At 43.9% G+C, this 16,734-nt stretch overlaps 1 protein-coding gene across 2 annotated transcripts in view; it reads right to left on the reverse strand.

Annotated features, from left to right (window-relative positions):
• The window catches only part of vangl2.S (VANGL planar cell polarity protein 2 S homeolog), a 54,127-nt gene extending 39,911 nt beyond the window's left edge, over window positions 1-14,216 (reverse strand). The window contains 1 exon segment of one of the 2 annotated variants that reach the window (NM_001090423.1): window positions 13,906-14,129. The gene's annotated coding sequence lies outside the window, so the exon portion shown is untranslated. 2 annotated transcript variants of the gene reach the window in all.
• Window positions 14,217-16,734: the final 2,518 nt, after the last annotated feature.

Genomic DNA, 16,734 nt, shown 5'->3' on the forward strand with positions numbered 1-16,734 from the left:
TTTATCAAGCTATATTAAGACTGAAAACAGGTGCTAATGGGGCACATTAGATCATGAACCTTGGAGTATAAGGATAGGGTTTCTTGAGGGCTGTTTGATTTACAAAATCCCTATGCTTGGCTTAAACTAAACACAAAGGAGTAAAATCTGCCAGTGTGTGCCTGAGGCTGAAAGAGCAGATATCTGGCTACACAAAAAGTAGTGTTTTTAATAGGCACCTTCCCCCCAGAAAAGGTCCACAAGGCTATAAAAGTAAAATATTTAGTTAATAGGGCCAGTTGTGTCTGTTAATTATATCCTGCGATGCACATTTTACTCATAAGAGGACTTGTACAAGAAATACCAAAGGGACAAATAATCCGCATTAACCTAATTCCACACACACCACCGATGCCGCTAAAAGAAGGCAGACTAACTAATGTTTGAAATATTCAGGTACAAAAAGAGTCCGTGTGGCACCAGCCTAATAAATCAGCATATTACTGCCAGAAAGACAGGTAGAAGTTAGATAACATCACCATTACCTTGGGTAATAATGGGCAATAAATTTAACAGCGCTGCTATGAAATAACGTTTCCATACGAGAATTTATTGATGTTTGAATCAGTAGTTGGGCAGCATTGCGGTTATTCTGCAGTCCCTATTCAATCACAACAATGGCACATGGGAACATTTAAGGAACTGTATCAAGCCCACTGGTATGGTAATCACCTGAAAGAGCCTGTACCACTGTATAGTGAAAAACTGCAAATTGCAAATGTCTTAGAATGGTCACAAATTGCCACTTTTTCTGTAAAGGCAGACATCCCCTATAAACAGAGGATAGTAAACATTTGTGGGCAAAAAAGCAACACAAATATTGCAAAGTTTTAAAAATGCTAACAAACCCCCCCCAATTTCATCGTTCGAAAAAGGCCGCATTGCTGAGCTTCACATTTAAATGACAGCAAGTATGTGAAAGTATACAGCCTGCTCCATTCTCCGCACACACATGGACATTTGATACAGTCTGGTAAGACGAGCTTTGGTTTGGAAAAGACCCTAGAGGGAAATAAGGGGGGTGGGACAACTTTACAACAGGTTTTCTGCACAAGCTTCCGGAAGCAGAGGTTGGGCTTTAATCTCGTGGTTTACAATAACCATATGATTGAACTCCAAGATTAGTAAGATCCAATGATTAGACTGCATTATTCAAAAACACCGAGTAGTAATATGAGCTTGTGGAGTAATGGGCCACTGCTCCAACTGGGAGTTTCACCATATACATGTACATGAGTTCTACAGAGATTGAAGTATCACTCATGTATTATAAGGGATAATGTACCCCCTACTGTAAATGATAAGGATATTAGAAGTCACTGAGGGGTTGTTCTGTGACCATATAAAGGCACAAGGCTGCAGGCTGAGTTATACAGGGAACTCTGAGTATCACTCATGTATTATAAGGGATAATGTACCCCCTACTGTATATGATAAGGATATTAGAAGTCACTGAGGGGTTGTTCTGTGACCATATAAAGGCACAAGGCTGCAGGCTGAGTTATACAGGGAACTCTGAGTATCACTCATGTATTATAAGGGATAATGTACCCCCTACTGTAAATGATAAGGATATTAGAAGTCACTGAGGGGTTGTTCTGTGACCATATAAAGGCACAAGGCTGCAGGCTGAGTTATACAGGGAACTCTGAGTATCACTCATGTATTATAAGGGATAATGTACCCCCTACTGTAAATGATAAGGATATTAGAAGTCACTGAGGGGTTGTTCTGTGACCATATAAAGAGACAAGGCTGTGGGCTGAGTTATACAGGGAACTCTGAGTATCACTCATGTATTTTAAGATAAAATGTACCCCCTACTGTAAATGATAAGGATATTAGATATACAAACATCCAAAATGGAATTCCTGTGCTATTAGAATACACAGGGACTATTATAAACAATTCTTGACTTACTAAAAATCTTCTATGACCTAAAGGGATCTGGCTTTTTGGAAAAAAACCCGCTTGACTGAGCCGCTCCCCTGCCCTACGACTCTCTGTAATAGGGATTATGTAGGAACCTGCAGACTGTCTCGGGTAAACACGACTTTCACTAGTGCGGCTTGAGAACTTCAGTCCTATTTGCACAGTGACATTTGCACAGTCACAAACTGCCCTGATCCCATTCAAGCGACTGTCACACCTACGTGTAAAGTTTTTGAAAGTGCCAAACAAGATGCGGCTGCTCTGAAGGAACAGGGCAAAAAAAGGGTTTTTATTTTTTTTAACTCGTTACATTGTTTCTTTATTTTGGTAGAGGAAGGTGATGACTCTACTCACCGCCAGAGAGGACCGTAATGGATCAGTGGTGCCCAACTAGCCATGTCATGATTAGCTTTGGAGAGAAGGAAGCAGGTAGAAGTCAGGGGGAGTATTAGCATGTTGGAACGTTGTGCCACTTTCTAGTGCCAGGAGGTTTAAAGTTGGCCATACAATATAAAATCTGGCAAGGTTCCACCACGGCCACCAAGTCCAATGAAAATTGTAGCGATGCAGGTCGTTGGATCAAGGACTACCTCAACACATGAATGTGCTCCTTGATTCAAAAGAAAAATGAATCCTGCCCAACGGATATTGGTCATTCAGGGCCACTGGGTTGAGATCCAGCATCAAAGCCTGTTCAACCTTTAAGCCTAACTTATTAAGGTCAAGCCAAGCTTTAAAGGAGAACTAAACAATACAAAGTGAATGTGGCTAAAAATGGCCTATTTTATATAGTGACCTTATTGCACGAGGCTAAAGTTTGAGCTTGTCAATAGCAGCAATGATCCAGGACTTCAAACTTGTCACAGGGGGTCACCATCTTGGAAAGTGTCTGTGACACTCACATGCTCAGTGGGCTCTGATTGGCTGTTGAGAAGCTAAGCTTAGGGCTCGTCACTAATTATCCAGCAGAAAATGAGCTTCCCTGGCTGTAATATAAGCTGATGCTACAGGTTTGCTGATTATTCAATTCTGATGCTAATTGCACTGGTTTCTGTGCTGCCATGTAGTAATTATGTGTATTAATTACTAATCAGCCTTATATTGTGACATTTCTATTCTATGTGTACTGTATATTGTGAGTGGCTCCCTAAGCTCAGTAAGTGACAGCAGCACAGAGCATGTGCAGTGAATCAGCAGAAAAGAAGATGGGGAGCTACTGGGGCATCTTTGGAGACACAGATCTTTACTGCTAAAGGGCTGTGGTTGCCTTGGGCTGGTACAGAAGCACAAAACATCATGTACAACATTTCTAGCTACTTCTTTAGTTAAGCTATTTAGCCTGGGCCACCCCATAGGTCATAACCAGGTTTGAAACATGAAACCGTTGAATAGGCCACGACTCAAAGAATATTTTGGAGGTTGAAGCAGAGTTGACCCTCAAATCTTTGACCACTAGCTAAAACAAAACATTTACAAACATATTTATTAAGCATTTAGCACTGAATTCTACTGACTCTGTAGCTACAATGTCTGAATGAGAAGGAATACATCTGGATATGATTAACCTCTGGGCGACAAAAGGGCCATTTTAAAGGTCAAATGAGCTGAACAAACCGATTGAGAGAGATCAGATAATGCTGACCCCATCATTCTACACCTCACAGAGGTCATGAAACAAATAGGTTCAATCCAGTGCAACACATTATAACACAACACAAGCATTTGATGACTAAAATAGGGAAGATATTCCTAAGGGTGTGATTGGCTCAAGCTGCCTTGAAAATATAACTTTACAAAGTTCCTATAAATAAGAGTAGAGGTGAGCACCAGACAAGTCTTCTCAAGCCTTCAAAGAGAAGTCAGTGAAATGAAGGGAGGGATTTAGAAACTACTCAATGAGGAGTAGGAATAGGCACAAGTAGATGAAAGTAGGGGGGGGCCAGAGAAACGAAGTAGGGTGCTAGTAACAAGACTAAGATCAAGAGGGTGGACAACGCAGTGGTAGAGGTAACAATCACAGGAGGCGGGTCACTCAGATCAGAGTCCTGCACAGGTCAATTTTTTGAAACCTGTACCCGACCCTGAAATTTGACCAGCATGTTCCCGCTACCGACCCATAATACGCCAACTAATATTCCGACCTGGGGAACACACAAAACCAGAAGCGACGTCCCATTTGCCCAAAAGTGATATCACTCCGGTGCCAAATCTTCCCAGAAAAAAATTTAAAAAATGGGAAGAACCACAAGGGTGGGTAGGAGGGGGTCAAGCCTGCGCCTTTATTGGGTATCCAGCTGGGACTGCCCACAGGGCCAAGGAATCGGGGACTTTTTGCCCGAAATTCAACCACTTTGAGGGTATTCCTTGGGTACTCAACCCATTTTAGGCCTCTAGTAGAAGCCCGAGACAAAGCAGCGAGAGAACACAAGAGACAAAGTGATGAGAGTGCAATGGCACACAAGAGAGACCACTTGTAGTAGCACAGAAGTGATGGAATGGATTTAACAAAGTGACAGACCAGCCAACAAGAAGCAAATAAGAGTCGAGGTTCTCAAGGGAAACTATAAAAGGAGCCACATAATGGCACAAGCTACAGCAGGAGGGAGAAGAAAACTAAGCAGCGGGCAGAGCAGATTCCTTTACCCACTAACAGCACATGTTCACACTCTAAAAATCCTAGAGAATTAGAAGCTTTCCTCCCCCACCGGGTAGCGTTGAATAAATCTGGCACTGACTGTCTGCAAACACAAACCCTGTACCGTGTTAATGTGCAGACGGCAGGGGAGGAAGCCTCCAAATCATTGATCCCCAACCAGTAGCTCGTGAACAACATGTTGCTCCCCAATCCCTTGGATGTTGCTCCCAGTGGCTTCAAAGCAGGAGCTTCTTTTTGAATTCAAGTTTGAGTTGCATAAAAACTAGTTGTATTGCCAAATAGAGCCTCCTGCCAGTCCACATAGGGGCTAGCAAATAGCCAATCACAGCCCTTCGTTGGCATCCTCAGGAACTGTTGCTTATGTTGCTCCCCAACCCTTCTTACATTTGAATGTTGCTCACGGGTGAAAAAGTTTGGGGATCACTGCTCTAAAGCCTCCAGCTGGGAGTATGGGACACTTCGGGGCACATTTATCAAGGGTCGAATTATGTTTCAAACTCCCATAAATTCGAAATTCAACTAGTCAAAATTTATTAATAAAATCTCATTTTTAATACTCTGACAACTCGAAACAAATTAGATTCGAATTACATCAAACTCGGTTCGAGTTTTTTTTCCAAAAAAAAAATTCTATGGTTTTAACGTTAATTATAAAAGCTGAAAGCGGTATTGAGCTGCTTATATTCTCTACTCTGCTAGTTCTAAAATCTAATTTTAAAAAAGTTGAATCGAGTTTGGTTAACTCCTTAGTCGAATTTGACAGTTTTAACCATTAAAAAAAATTAAATTCGACCCTTGATAAATCTGCCCCCTCATGTTTGGGGAGGTTTCTCTTCCAAGAAGGGACCAAACACCCCTCACATTTAAAGGTGGTGGCAGACAGGGGGATTAGTTGCCCAGCGACAAATCTTCTCTACTTCGGGCGACTAATCTCCCCAAAATGGCTTCCCGTTGGCATAATACTAATCGCCAGGAGGATGGCATACGAACCGCTTGGGATTTGCCCAAAGTTGCCTCGTGATCGACTAATCTCGCCGTCTGCCAACACTCCTAAGGGTCAGGGCACATGCTCAGATTCGGGGAAGATTAGTCGCCCGGCGACTTTGGGACGACTAAGCTCCCCAAACTGCCTCCCGCCGGCTAGAATGAAAATCGGCATTTTCCAAAGTCGCCTGAAGTTTCCTCGTGAGGCAATCTCCCTGATTCTGCGCGGGTGCCCTGACATTCAAAGTAGGACTACACAAGCGTTTTCCGTGTGATCCGACGCGCTGCACAAAAACGCAGGTGTCAAATCGCAGAAAACGACGGTGTAGTCCTACCCTTAGGTGGTTTCTTCCTCCCCTTAACAATACACACCCTGGCAAATCAACATACAATTCTGCTTTATTTAAAGGGGAAGTTTCAATTACATTTTCTCCCATTAACATAAACTCCACATCTGCACAGCAGTCACACCAGGAACGAGGATCCCATTGCACCATCTGCTGTGAGAAACTGACCTTATTCCATGGCTGCCCTCACTCCTCCTAATCTGCAAATCATTTACACTCAATAAACAAACAATAAATCAACTGCAGGCTCTGGGCCAAACACAGAATTGATTATTTTCTCTCTGCTTTTTTTTTTCTAGGCTCATTAAAGCAAATCACTGCAGCTTTAAAGGGGAACACCACCCAAAACACTTGTTTTCTGCACAATGAAAGAAACTTTCCATTATTGGTTAAAAACATTTCCAATGGTTTGAAGCAACTGAAAGCCATATTTGGCCACCTCTGGGGACTGTTAATTAGCTGCCTTCTGTTGCAATGTTTCAGGAGTCAGAACCAGCAGTATGGCGAATATAAGCAGCTAAATTCAGCTTTTATAATTAACATTAAAACCGTAGAAAATCGACGGGGTCGTTACTCAGCTTCTCCCCCAACACTTTTCAGTCTCGGACATTATTATCCCAAAATATACCCCCTTCTGTCCTTGAACTACAGAACCCCGGCACACAGAGCCACCTTTGCCGCCGTCATTTCTCACGTGGTTATACTTACTAAAGCCTATGTCATTATTGACACAAGGACAAAGAAAAATCATATTGAATGAATTGCAAACCAAACTTTCTGAAAGGACCGAACAATAGAGAAGCTGAATAAATAAAATGAAAGGTCTGAAATGGTGTCTGTGCCCAAAAACTGACCAAAAAAAATCACCCTTTTTAGTCGAAAAGGGGATTATTGGAGCCATCTATTGGGCACAATATGGGCCCTGGACTCTGTATAGAACCCTATAATATTTTTTTTAGGTTTGACAATCAGACAAATCCTTTACTGCTCTGGGAGTCAGTATGTAGCCATCTCTTTGAAATGGGGAGGGGTTGTAATATGTAACCACCTCTAAAGTGGGAGGAGTTAGAAACAACGTGCAGGCAGTCAGACACTCAGAACATATTTATTGTTTAGGAAACCAAATCAAGTTGGAGCATTATAATCACAACCCAAATACTGGTTTATATACCTAATACCAGTTACTATTTTTTTTTGGACATTTCCTAATGATCCAACCTAAAATTTCCAGTCACCCTTTTGAACACCAACCAGTCGAAATAAGCATTTATCCACGTCCCATAACTTTTAATTAACTTTGATGGTACCAGCTCACAAGTGATATCACAATTAAGCAATATTCTTAGCGACGTCACAATTAACGACCGCACGCTTGAAATAGAATATAAAATATATACGAGCCCACACATGAGGCATATGAATTGAATACATAGATGCTACAGAGCACATTAAATACCCCTTTTATTTCTAGATAGACACCGGAATTATCCAAAGAATGCAAATATTTTGAAACGCCCTAAAATGGCACAAGGTTCTGTGTGTTCTTTGCTAACCACGAGCCCCATTCTGCGGCAAGGAGCAGCCTCGGATGACTGCAAACCATGAAATGCAAACAACTATGAGTACAGAGGAGCCCTAAGAGCTTCCGATCCAAAGGACTTATGGAATCATAGGACGTTTCCAGCCATACAAAAGGCCTGCTCAGACTTGCTCATGCCCCATATTTTATACTCTGCTTAATCCCGACTAAGTAGATCAAGTTGCCTGACAATTGCCCAGGAATCACTTTTCAGACCTGCGTTATGAAGCGAAGAAATATGTAAAATGGGTCGACTTCCTTTAGAAAAGGTAACACTAGAGTAAATCCCTTTAAGAGGGTTGTGCTTTCCCCGCAAGCGCCTGTTTTGTTTACTGACTGTCGCTTTCAGCAGCTATTGGCCAGAACATTGCACCACACACACCTAAAATGACAGTTTCCTACAGAAGCACATGGTACTGAATGAATTATAACCTGTATGTATATCCTCATTTACTCTATGGGACACAATATGGCACCGTTCTTAATCAATCTTGTACTCATACACACAGAAGGAATGTTCTGGGCACACAACATATAGAAATTATTAAAGGGTAAATAAAACCAATAACAGGCAGAATTCTAAGCAGCATCCCGACCAACAAAAATTCTACTATCTGGAGCTGTGTTAGAGCTGCAGGGTGGGCACCCATGGGTTCAGGAGTCGGAGAAGGGATAATATGAGCCTGGAAACACTATCAGCATCCGCTTGATTTACATCTGTTTTTTATTCTATATGCTAACTAGCGATGGGCGAATTTGGGGCATTTGCTTTGCCGAAAAATTAGCGAATTTCCAACGAAATTTGCGAAACGCGGGAATTCGCGCCCACCGAATAAATTCCCCCATCACTAAGGCTAACGTATAATGGTGTAATTATACGGAATAGAAACCGAGTGTCATTGATATTGTTATTATTGGGAGGCTGTTGCATTGTTAGGCCAATGTCAAACTAGGAGACTTTTCAGCAGTGATTTAACCCAAAGAACAATAAAGCTCAGTACTCTAAGGGTTAAGTGTTATAAAACTTAATTACAGGATGGGAAGATGTCCCCAAATCTCCCCCCTAACTGGCCTTCAGACTGGGCCCCCTTAGCTCATAACAAGGTTACAGATATATAGAAACATTGGGGTGTCACCCTGCTATAGTTCCAGGGGTACCCAGGACACAAATAAACACTCACCCCAAATCTCCCCCTAACTGACCTTCAGACTGGGCCCCCTTAGCTCATAACAAGGTTACAGATATATAGAAACATTGGGGTGTCACCCTGCTATAGTTCCAGGGGTACAAATAAGCACTCACCCCAAATCTCCCCCTAACTGACCTTCAGACTGGGGCCCCTTAGCTCATAACAAGGTTACAGATATATAGAAACATTGGGGTGTCACCCCTGCTATAGTTCCAGGGGTACCCAGGGTACAAATAAACACTCACCCCAAATCTCCCCCTAATTAGCCTCCCTACTAACAAGATTACAGATACACTGAGACGTCGCTACAGTTCCTAAGATCCAGGCGAGAGTAAAAATGCTGTTTTGTGCAGTAATTTCTTAATTATCACTGGGGCTACAAACACAGACGCTAATTATACACATTCTGTCTAGAGCCGGGAATTTGCACCGTAAATACCAAAGTGAAAAGTGCAAATACTGAGCCGTATTATATTCAGCTTTCAGGACAATGTAATAAAGGGCTGGGGGAGCCAATAAAACACAGGGCTTGAACGGCCTCTCCATTAAATCCGGCCCATGACGAATAGAATGAAATAGAACTACTGAAAGCAGTAAATCTGCCAGGCTGTTTCTATTCTCTGCACGGTCGGTTCTGACACTTGAAACAATGTAGTAGAAGCAAGTGGATTAACGGACATGGGAGAAGAGCGGACTTTCTGCTACGTTGTCAGAACAGAGGGGCATAAGCAAATACGGCTTTCAGTGGATCTAGAACAGATTGTAAGCTCTTTGGGACACAATGCACACCTGTCCGTGTATGTTCTACATAAATATAATTCACCTCCATACAATGCAAGCGGGATGCCCCCAATGTCAGGTGATAGTTCAGATGGGGGTAGTTGTTTAAATGCAAATACCCCCCCCCCTCCATGCCATAAATTTAACAGGGCCGTGAATGGGACAGTGGGCAGACTATTCCATTGTGGCACAGTTCATGGGGGAGGCACATCAGAATAAGGACAATGATTAACCAATACCTTTTGTCTCCTTTTCCCAAAGAATAGAGCCCCCCTCCCTTGGTTAGTTTACATCAGGATTAGGCAGACTGTGTCTCACTGCCTTACACCCCCAAATACCCCCAACAATTATGGCAGCCAGAGCTGCAGTCAAACTACAACTCCCAGCAGCCCCTAGGAGCCAAGGAAAAAAAAAAAAAGAAACCTTGGTTTATTTAGCATAACACCTTCCCAATACTCGGATGTCAGAGGAAGAAATAATATATATCTGTTAGTGATGAGTATCACTGGCAAACGTTGAAGAAGGGAAGTGAATTGACAGAGCAAGAAATGTTTATGGGAGATCTGGCCAACCTTGAAATTGTAAGTGAGGTCTAGCGTGGCCAGGCAACTATCTGCCGTCAGCTTCTCCCGCAGTTCAGATAAATGGGAAATTAAGTTGTTATACATAAGTTAAAGCTGGTCATAGATGTTGAGATTTTTAAAAGTTCCGATAGTCATCGTAAGACCACGATTATCTCGAAACGATCATACGAATTTACCATCAACTAAAAAGCCCAATTTGGCAGGAAAACAAAGGGGAGCTGCCTGCTTGGCCCTGCAAACATAGATACATTGCACTGGGACCGACAGTTTTTTTTAACCTGGCCGATCAATTTCCTGACAGATGTCGAAAAATCGTAAGATGTAAGATCGTTCGAATCCCACTTACCGCACGATAATTTCGAAGGATTGGTCGGATTTTGCTAAAATCAGTCGTTCGGCAAGAAAAATCTTGGGGAGCGTAACTGGCTGCATAGAAGGGGAGGGGCTGTATAATCCAAACTTCTCACTTTCTGGCAGGTCCTGGTCAGAAGTTCCAGACCAGGAGCTGAGGGACATGTTCTGGGACTAGAGCTACAACTCCCTGCCCTTCCCCAAGTACAGGTCTTAAAGAGTTGTATAATTGCACCTTTAACAACAGAGCACCTTCTGGTGCTCACAGATCCCTTGATACACGATCGTGAACTATTAAAAGGACCTTCTCAAAGTCTACAGGCCTACATGATGGCCAACTCGGGCATGGACCATCTAAGGGCCTTAACCAACTATATATGGGGCCAGGAATCACCGGATTGGTCGGATGCCATGTAGTGCAAAACTGGGTTACATAAAAGTCTTTATTCTATGAGCTCCAGAGCATGACCAGGAAGCTAGCAATCTGTCAGTGCCTCTCTATACCGACACGTCCCCCCGAGGCACATCTATCTGCCATGGGATAAAGTGCGATGGAGAGCTGGAGCGTTGGGATAAGGAGCAGACGCCCACAGCAGTGTTTATTCTGTAAGTGTTCCTTCACCCACGGGAGCAAACAGGAGGTCTCTGTGCTCTTTCCACCATGGAATCCTTCAGCAAAGACCTTTAGTTGCACCTGTAAACCCCCCCCCCCGAGCCTTTCCAATGTCCCCTCTGCTGGAAACAACCTGCTGCTTATCTACTAGCCCAAAGTAACCCAGTGCTCCAGTTCCATACACCCTGCATTAAGCTAGCCATGCAAGCAGATCTTGGCCTGGTTTGGACAACCAGTTGGTGGACTAATTCAAGCACATGCCCACACACAACCACATCACCAGCATGACTTTCATAGACATTTGGCTGATCCCTAAATATATATTGGCCATCATCATCTCCACCATCCTGGTCTGATTTATGTGGCAATTATTAGCCACTGGGCCAAAACCAGATGCACAACTACAAGCAATAAATGAGAGCACAAGCAATCCTGCAGTCAAACAAGGAACAACTTACTTTACAGCACTACATAAAGGACATAAATAGCACCTTGATCATCAGAGCTTACAATCTAAAAATGAAAACCCTGGTTTTCCAGTCATATTCAAGCACTGGCTTTTGAACTATAAACGTAAAACCATCCCACAGCCACATTAGTATGTTTTATTTTCTCGATTATTCCCACCTGTTACGGTCCAATCACCTCCCCCTTTTATGGAAGGTGCCGCCTTAATGCAACCACCTAAATCAACTCCAAACCCACCGACTTCATTAATGTCCTTCTTTCATGGGTTGTTTTTTTTATATATAAGGACCATCATCTTACTTTCCCTTTGTAACTCTCTCATTCAGTGGGAAACAGCCTCTCCCCCCACAGTCCCCCGATATATTAGACTCCCCCACCCACTTTCACAGATACTTGACCCTGACACTCAATTACTGGGCTGGGAATTCATTAATGTTACGTCACACATATAAACATCACACACATGTAAATTCACAAGGATATCTATCTATATATATATCTATCTATATCTATATATACATATATACACACAAATTAAATACCCTCCCATCATTCTTAAAGGGTATATAAACACAAACTAATTCATATCTTCACATTTTTTTTTGTTCATAGCTTTGTGGCTAATTATTAAGGTGGTGCTGCTTTGCTACATTGTGGCAATATCAGGACTGCTTTCTGGCAGTGATGTGAACAATAAAGGCCCATGTGTGAAGGAATAAACAGAGAGTAAACAGGCCGGAATAGAGAGAGTGAAGTAATGGGGGAAACAATTGAGAGCTGAGCAGCCGGAGTGGATTGGGTGCAAAGTGTAACGTTGGCAGTTCCTCCCCAAACCAACCCCCCCCCCCAGGCAAGTGACTTATGACCCAGGCTGATCCGTCAGGAGAGTCCCAGGCTTGTAGGGGCCTTGCAGGGGTTTTAGTGGAATTCAAGGACTTGGGAAGGGAAATTCTGCTGCTGTTACTGTTCTCTGCCCGGCACAATAAGGATCAATCACGGACACCTCCAGCTTCTCATGGGAATGTCACAACTATGAATCTAATGTGGGGGAGAAGGATGGGATGAAAGAATTGTCAATGGGAGATATTACAGCCCCTGCCGAAATACAGCACTTGGGGGTGCTGGGAATTGCAGTAAAAAGATCTGGAGGGCCTCAACTAGCCCATGCTGGATCCAATGAATGCTTAAGAATCCGGGAGGTTGGATCTACATCCAGCAGGAGGGCAGAGAGGCAGGAGGGCAGTAGAGTAAGATCTAATGGGGAGGGGTTAGGGATCAGAGTAAGTAAAATTGGTGGAGCAGGAGGGCCATGGGTCAGATGGGAAGTCTAGGGATCAGGATAATTGGATCCAGCTTGAAAGAAGGGATGAAGTGTTGCTCCAAGGGGCCAAATCTTAGGGTAACTGAGGGCTGTATCTAAAAGAAAAGCTGGAGTGCAGGGTGGATCAGGGTAATTGAGTGTAGACTGAAAGAAGAGATGAGGTGAAGGGCGATGGACACCCAGATCTAACAGGAGGGCTGGGCACTAACTTCCAGATCCAATGGGAGGGCTAGTGATCAAAAGCTCAGAGGCACCAAATGTATTAAGGATAGGGATCGGGATAATTGGATCAAGATTAAAATTAAGGATGAGATGCAGGGCCGGGACACTGGATCTAACAGGCGGCCTAGAATTTAGGATAATTAGATCCAGATTAATATTAGGGATAGGGTGCAGGGTTCAGGGACACTAAATCGAACAAGCAGGCTAGAATTTGGGCTATCTGGGTCCAGGTTTAAATTAGGGATGAGATGCAGGGCCATGGGCCACCAAATCTAACAGGAGGGCTACAATTCTGGGTAATTAGATCCAGATTAAAGCTAGGGATAGGGTGTAATTAGATTCAGATTAAAATCAGGGATAGGGTGTAGGGTCATGGGACACTAAATCGAACAATTCATGCTAGAATTCAGGGTATCTGGGTGCAGGTTTAAATTAGGGATGAGATGCAGGGCCATGGGCCACCAGATCTAACAGAAGGGTTAGAATTCAGGGTAATCAGATTAAAAGGAAGGCTGGGAACATCCATTTCCAAGTCAGGCCTGAGGCTGTGGCCAGTGAGGTCCAGATGCCAAACGGGCGAGTTAAATCCAGTGTAGGCAGCAGCAGCAGCAGGAATCTCTGAGATGTGTATGGACATGGGGAAGCCAATGTAGCAATATAAAGGCAGGAGGAATGTGTGTGCGGCCGGCAGATAGAAACAGGCAGTTACACTGTATCTCACACTCCCAGTTACAATGTATCCAGCCCAGTGACAGCAGCATTAGAGAGATCAGGAGAGACTCACTAAGACATAAGAGAGAGAGAGAGAGAGAGAGAGAGAGATGAGGAGAGCCACTCACCAGGAGTCCAGTAGCAGCAGCAGGAAGAGTCCGGGGCATGTGCTGAAATCCCAGGCGCTGGGGGAAGGGAGACGGACGGAGGTTGTTTAAAGAAAGGAGGAGGGAGAAGGGGGAGCGAGTCTTGTGTAGGAGCCTGTGGGCCCCGCTACTAAATCCACACGATTTGAGGGTGAGGTTCGGGAGCAGCTGAAATGGGGCGCAGGCGGGATCCACAGTCTGTAGTTGTGAGTGAGAGCGGCGCCTTCCCCCCGAGCTCCGCACACTTCTATCTGGTAGTGCAGCCCGGCAAGCCCCGCCCTCTGTCTCCTCCTGCCCCTCCCCCTGCCCATTGTCTCACTTCCCCGGATCTTCTTTCTATTGAAGGGGGGGGCACAGTCACACAGTTTGGGGCTCCTGCACTCATTTACTATTTCTCTCCCTCTCACCTGCTGCTCTGCCTAATCCTCCCCATGAGCTGCTGCTGCTGCTGCTGAGCAGCCAATCATAGTAGCCCACTAGCCACTGTTAGAAGCCATCGAGCCGCTTGCCATGCAAGGGTTAATATTAATAATCTCTTTATATGACACTAATGAGATATTATTTGTGAGCCTGCGCATTACAATTAATAAGGGAAGCACCCAATCCGCTATTTTGGATCTGGCCCAACCCCGAATCCTTCAAGAAAGAATCAGCCGAGGGCCGAATCCGAATTTGCATATGCAAATTACGGGCGGGAAGGGGAAAACATTTTTTACTTCCTTGTTTTGTGAGAAAAAAAAAATCACGTGATTTCCCTCCCCGCCCCTAATTTGCATATGGTTCTGCTGGGCCGAAGGATTCGGGCGAATTCGAATCCTGCTGAAAAAGGCCGAATCTGGAACTGAATCCTGGATTCGGTGCATTCCTACAATTAATACTACTTAATGATGTCATCAGTTATAATTGATGTTTAGTGATGTCATGTATCACATGGTTCACTCTATAATAATAATAAAAAAAACAATCCTATCCATCTATAAGCAGAATACTAGAATTCAACATGGCATTCAATGACCTTCATAAAGGCACTTTATAGGGGTGCAACGTGCAAGACTGTATCCGACCCCCATCAATGTATATTTCTGGCCTCCAACACCGCCCTGCACACACACACACTCCTATGGAGCACATTTTATTTTTATGGAGGCCGAGCACAGGGCGTTCTCATTGGTGGAGTCTGGGGGTGCAGTGGAATTGTGAGACTTTTCCGGGGCCCTGCCAGTGTCAGACTGAGGGTTCAGGGGCCACTTCGACCACCTTAAAGGATTCATGATTTTCATGGTGTAGTTTTTATTTCTAAATGACACTGTTTACACTGCAAATAATTCACTCTACCATATAAAATGTCATTCCTGAACCAGCAAGTGTATTTAGTTGTAATATTAGTGTGTAGGTGCATCTCAGCTCATTTTGCCTGGTCATGTGATTTCAGAAAGAGCCAGCACTTTAGGATGGAACTGCTTTCTGGCAGCCTGTTGTTTCTCCTACTCAATGTAACTGAATGTGTCTCAGTGGGACCTGGATTGGATTTTACTATTGAGTGCTGTTCCTAAGCTTGCCATAGACTCGCCAAACGAGCGGATCTTTCCCCGATATGCCACTAAACGGCATGGCTATATCGGGGGTAATTCGAACATACGGCCGAACGATCGAATTACGATGCGCCAAGGGGCTCCGACGGGTCGGTCGGTTAAAAATCAAACCTTCCAGATCGATATCGTGGCCAAATATCGATTGGGAAGACCCGTCAGAAGCCCCCATACACGGGCAGATAAGCTGTCAAATTGGTCCAAACTACCGATATCGGCAGCTTTATCTGCCCGTGTATGGCCACCTTTAGATCTACCAGGCAGCTGTTATATTGTGTTAGGGAGTAGTGTTGGGCGATTTTCTCCCATTTTGCCAAAAAATTTGTGAATTTCCAGCAAAATTCGCAAAACAGTGAAAAATTTGTGAAACTCGAAAATTGACTCCCACGTTAAAGTCAATGGGTGTCCGAATAGTGTTGACGTGCGTCAAAAATTTTTGGACGCCTGCAAATTTTCGCGGGAGTTTCGTGAATTTATTAGCCGGTCGCGAAACACGGAAATTCTCAGCGAATTCACACCAGACGAATTTATTTGCCCATCACTATTAGGGAGCTGCTATCTGGTTACCTTCCCATTGTTCTGTTGTTAGGCTGCTGGGGGGAAAGGGAGGGGTTGATAATACTCCAATTTGCAGCACAGCAGTAAAGAGTGATTGAAGTTTATCGGAGCACAAGTCACATGACTGGGGGCAGCTGTGAAATTGTCAAAATGTCTAGCCCCATGTCAGATTTCAAAATTAAATATAAAAAAATCTGTTTGCTCTTTTGAAAAATAGATTTCAGTGCAGAATTCTACAGGAACAGCACTATTGTGTTTTGGAAAAAACATGTTTTTCCATGACAGTATCCCTTTAAGGACTCACCGCCCTCATCCCATTTGCAAAATCGTCCCCTCACCCCAATGAATTTCTCTTCTCTTCTCTTCTCTTGGGACTCCCAGCAGGGATGGTGGGCAGCAGTGGGGGCCATGAACATAGGACTATAGTTAGATTTCTGCATCATTCTGTCTCTGGGTCCCACTTGTCCTTTATTCTAGACCTTTGCCTTTATTCACCTGTTATTGAGCTACAATTCCTAGCTCTGAAGGCTATTAGGTGTTTCTGGGAGTCGTAGTTCAACAGCAGCTAGAGGACATGCCTCATCCTGTTGCTGAACAAACCAGTTTGAGCTTCCCTGCTGAGGATCCTGGGAGATGTAGTACAGAACGCAGTATGATTTATAGA

This window comes from Xenopus laevis, chromosome 8S (assembly GCF_017654675.1).
Source record: "Xenopus laevis strain J_2021 chromosome 8S, Xenopus_laevis_v10.1, whole genome shotgun sequence".
Classification (NCBI taxonomy): domain Eukaryota; kingdom Metazoa; phylum Chordata; class Amphibia; order Anura; family Pipidae; genus Xenopus; species Xenopus laevis.